Raw genomic sequence first — 5,519 nt, forward strand, 5'->3', positions numbered from 1 at the left:
GCCCGCGCGCACCCCCCGCTGGCGTCGCGACGTCCTTGCGTGAGGCCGGCGTCGTGACGTCAGAGGAAGCAGACGCCTTTTCCGTTCCACTCCACCAAGCCTCCCATCGCCGGACGGCCTTCGGCGCATGCGCCGTAACAAGAGGCCTCCTTTTTCCCCCACCCCCACCCCTTCTCCTTCAAGGAAAATGGCGATTGGGAGAGAAGGGCGGCTCGCGCTGGCCGTGGAGCGGCGCTTGGGGGAAGGCGCGTGCGCGAGACAAGGGGCCGGGAGGGGAGGGGGGCCGCGTGGAAGGAGGCAGAAGCCGCAGGCAACGGAGAGGAAGGAGGGTAGAGCGGGGCATTCGCGCACGCGCGTTGAAGAGGAGGCGGCCTCCCCCGGGTTTGAAACGGTCGGGAGTACGGCGCATGCGTGCGCCCCGTTCTAAATGACAAGTTGCCCGCCTGGCTCCCCCCCCATTTGGGTTTTTTTATAAAGTATTTTGCGGCCTCGTTGTGCGTGTCTTTCCTTTGTTTTTTTCTCGGTCGTAACTTTAACCGCCCTTTAAAAAATGGACTTAATTGCAAGAGCTAATATATAATAGTAATGTATAATATGGTAATACAGTATATGGGACCTGCTGTTCAGAAATACACACACACACACAGGCAGTTAAGTGCATATCTCTCTCAAGCAGGTATCAAGTAAACTCTTGTGAGACTTGTAATCTAAACATGTAACTTTTTCAAAAAAAGGATATATAGGACAATACATCTTTACAAAACGTTTTCATAACTACCTTTAGCAAAGCATGGCTACAGATAATCTGAATTTTCACCCAACTGCATCGTCTTGAGGAAGAGCAACATTTATTTATTTTATTTATTTTTTGATCCCCAAAAGCTCCCATTAAAATAGACAGCAGTTAAATCTTCAGATGCCACAACGTTTTTGTCTTCCTTTATTTTCCATTGTTCTCTCCTTTTTTTGCCAGCATTGGTACACATGCCGTGAAATTAGCAAGGACCTCCCTTTGCCAGCTGGCAAGAGAATTTCTGCTGAGGAAGATAGCAGCAGACCGAATTTAAGACTGGACAAGGGTTTGTGGCCCTGTTTTCCTCGTGGGCAGATCCGTCCCTGTGAACACGTGTGGCAGAAATCCGGCCGCCGCAGTTGCGCGATTGTGCAGGAAGACCCAACAGGGCAACAGGAACTACTGGCTTTGCATCCTCTATATATGACAAAGATTCTCAACCACTTTTAATCTCCGTTCACATCCCTTTTTTCTTGTGTGCCGTGCCTTGAATTTTGGATCCTAAACCTGAAGGCAGATCATTTTTAAATAACTGCTCTGGGGAGCTCTTTGGGGGCAAATAAATCAGTGGTACAAGTACCGTCGTCCGGGCACACGAGCAGTCTAAGTTGGACCGTGGAGTTTTCGTAGCTGTTCCTAGAAATTCACTCACTCTTAATCCCTGTGTTTCCCTGAAAAGGTCATCTCCCATCAGCCTCACTTGGCATAGATTATTCATCTGTGACCTTTGGGTATGGTCGTAGTAACTGAAGAGACGGTGTCTCTCTGAAGCCTGTTTCCTCTGCTCCCAATTTAACAGAAAGGATAAATGCTGTAGCAGAACGACTGCAACATGACATAAATTATAAATACAACAGCAGAGTACCCCTGGAAGTAGTGGGTGTTTGAAAATTGTGGTGGGACGTTGCTTGGCTAGTGAGATATAAAGTACAGTACCAGAGTTTTGAATCAAGGACTCAGGATGGCGTGTCGTCCTTTTGTTTCTCTGCAAAAACAAACCAGGGAAATAGGTTAAGCAACGAAACTTGTGACTGTTTGGAAGAGCCACTCAGCAAGGAATACGATTGGAACTGGGTTTTCCATAGATCAGGCTAGAGCTTGGAAGCAATGAGTTAATAAATAATTGACATTAGATGTAACACATTGCACTTAAAAATAATAATAACAAGGGTTAATGTTACTTTCTGAAATGTTCAGCATATCACCTTCCAGTTTTGGCATAACAAAGTTCCTCAAACTGTTTTTGTTTCTTTTTGTTTCTTTTTTACAAAATTACCTCTCCAATGGAACTTTATGAAGGACTGCATAAACCCGGGAGGCAGTGGAAGACAGGAGGGCCTGGCGCGCTCTGGTCCATGGGGTCACAAAGAGTCAGACACGACTAAACAACAACAAGCACTACCTGTACCACAGAAAACTTCATTTTTCTTTAAACCAAAAATCAATTCATGTAAGGACTTCCATGGCTTCTCTGCAAAGCTGACCATACTTCTGGAAGCCTCCCGGAGATGCTGCCAGACTAATAAACAAGGCACATGGGTTTCTCATGGCCTTCAAGGAATGAGTAGAAAGGTAATAATAGTTTAGTACCACTTCCAACTTCTGGCTCACACCACTGCCTTCATTTCTACTGACTCTTGGGTCATAGGGCAATAAAGGAACTACAATCCTGCTAAACAAAATTAATTTATCCATCAAGAATGGAAGAGAAACCGTTATTACAAGCAATTGTTTTCTAACAGTGGAGTGTGATAATTAATTCCAGCCTTGGGATTAATTTAGATGGCTAGTGGGGATGACTACGATGCAATGGCTAGAATCCTCTTAGTTATACCTACTTGAGTAACTCTAGCGGCGTAACGTTCAGCTACGCATTGCTGCAAGTTAAGAAAAGAGCATAGACATTTCTACCAAACTCAGGTGGTAAGTGCCTAGATATATGGAGCCGAAGCCGGGCCAATGAGAAACCAAAGGTAGATGAAACGTTCTGTGCAAGTCCGAAGCCTGCATATATGCTTATACTAGGGAACACTTGTGTAACAGAAGATCTTCTTTTAGACTTCTGTGCTCGGTAGAAAAGCACCTTTAAGCTTGAAGAAGTGGGCAGTGACTACCCCCTACCGGCTATGGATTCAAATTGCATCGTCTATGAACACAATAAATGCATCCAAGGCGGCCAGGCAGGATTCTCAAAAATGCCAAAAAGCACTACAAGAGAATCACATTCGCTAAAGACAGGCTGCTGCTACACTGCAGTTCAACTGCACCTTAGTTCTACTGTACTTTTTTCCCCTTTCCTTCGTGGGGTGTAATCTCTGCTTTTATTTACAAGCAATTTCAAAAACAGGTTACCGGTCTTTGCCAGGCCACACAATAAACAGTAAGGAATATAAAATGGTGCATTCAGATTCAGCATCCCATGCATGATTCTCTCAATAAGAACTAGTGTTCCTTGGCAAAGTGGTTCTCATGTGGAAAATAGTCCCTGTAAGAAGGCTACATAATAGAGGCCTAAGGCTTTCGAGAAGCCTCCCGAGGCTTCTCTGAGATGGAGTGAAACCAGAATCTCCCACAAATGCAGGATTCAATGAAGAAAAGAGATAATGTTTACCATCACAGCTGAGTGCGTTTTTAAATCCCTCGGACTACGGAGAAAAGAGAGCATGGCAGGTCATGAACTTATGCTCTGTCATTGTCTTCTGGATTTGCATTAGAGGAAACAAATCCTCGATTTTTTGAAACCGATTACATGATACCTGGCCTGGGGAAAAAAAGTTTCCTAAGCAGTTCTAAAGTTGAAGTTTTTTTAAGCATTCAAGGCTTTCTCTGATATCCTTTTCCTTTTAACCTCCTCTGCTTCTTTTTGTAGCTTTCTAATTTCCGCATCACAATGCAGCTTCACCTTTTCCGCAGCTAAATTATTTTTAAAAAATCTTGAGATTGTTTAACTCTTTTTGCGCATTCTTCTTGTAAAGATCCAAGTGCGTATTTTTCCCCCTATGCCCGCCATCGTTCCTCCTTTTAACTTTGGGTGCTTCCTGATTTCCCACGTAGATCTAATTTAAAAGAGTTCATTTGGGGATCTTTTTTTTTTTTAACTGTTGCCTTTGAATCTTCTCTAATTGGATGTCTTCACACAGTGTTCCTTTTCTGGAACAGCTTAGCCCTACCTGGGTTGCTCCTTGTTTGTGTTCGGCTTTTGAGTTCTACAAGCTCTGTCTTTAGAGAAGGGAGCACAAGCTTTAAAGAGGTGCTTCCCCAATGCTCCTCGTTGTCTTTAAAGCTGCACATTCCTTTGTATTCAAGAAACAATGACTTTCTGTGTCCATCATGTTTCCTCTGGATCCAGCATCAATATTAGCAGATCTCCAGCAGGTAGAACCCTTTCCCATTACATCCTTTGAAATTTTTTAATCTTTGTCTCCCCTAAGCTTGGCTTATTCCTTTCATTCACAATTCGTTTGGAAGGAATATCTTTTCCTTGTGACTCTTCTTTGTCTGGAAAACTTGCAACCACCATCCTATAGAGTTCTTTGGTTCTCCTTGCTCTCTCCGAATACAGCTTTTGGCAGATCGTGCTAATGGGCTTCGCAAAAGTAGCCTTCGTGGCTGAAATTGGGAGGGGGGGGAGAACAGATTTTCTAGCCAATATTGACTTGGTTTCTCCATTTCAGAGACTTCTTTGCCAGTTAATGAAGAAAAGAAAATGAAACCAGTAATAGAAAAAAAAATGAAATCAGATTGGTTAAATTGATGGACCTGCTAGTACTTCTAATTTTTAAGTCAAATTCCTAAACATCTTCACTAAACCGTAAAATCTACTGGGTATTAGTTGCCTAAAATTGTTATGGGCCATCCTACATGCACGCTGCTGCTGGTGTCACGTACATCCACACTCATTCCTAGGTGCTATCAGGACTCACTGGCACAGTGCAAATGTGTCTGTATGTATGAGCATACAGCTTGTAGCGTGTGCTTGCTCAACATCAATATGTCAAAAAAAGCCAGGCGGGAAGGCTGGGGAGGGAACCAGTCAGAGAATCTACTTGAGCTCCTAATAAAATCTGGAGCAAGTTGGAGTCTGGGATGTATTCTGCCACCTTTCACAACAGCTAAGCCTGGGACGTGGAAGAGGCACAACCAATATCCCCTGATCGAGCCCTGTGACACCCACACCCACACCCACACAATTGTGCCAGCAGAGAAGGTAACAATAGTTGGTGCATCTCCCAGACTCTGGAACTCCCTCCCACTGGAGGCCCGGCTGGCCCTGTCTTTGCTGTCCTTTCGCAAGCAGGCCAAGACCTTTCTCTTCAGGCAAGCTTTCCCTGAGTGACTGGCTGGCCAAGTGGGGGTTTTAAAAACAGTGGTGGCCCACATTACGACGACCCCGCATGACAATGAAATCGCTTGACGCTGACTTTTTTGCGATCACTATTGCGATCGCAAAATGATGGTTCCTAGGGTTTTTTTGCTTTACGTTGATTAAGTCCCTGCTTCACGAACCGTTTGTTCACAAAACGATGCTTTTTTCTGGGTCCGCAAAATGGCTTCCTTCGCAAAATGGCTGGCTTCCCATCGCAAAATGGCTGTTTTCCAGACCCCTGCTTCGGAAGAGAGCGATTTTAAACAGCTGATCGGCAGTTCTCTATGGGCGATCTTCGCTGGACGATGAGGTATTCCCCCATTGGAACGCATTAACCAGTTTTCATTGCATTCCAATGGT

The sequence above is a fragment of the Pogona vitticeps genome, chromosome 11 (genome assembly GCF_051106095.1).
Source record: "Pogona vitticeps strain Pit_001003342236 chromosome 11, PviZW2.1, whole genome shotgun sequence".
Classification (NCBI taxonomy): domain Eukaryota; kingdom Metazoa; phylum Chordata; class Lepidosauria; order Squamata; family Agamidae; genus Pogona; species Pogona vitticeps.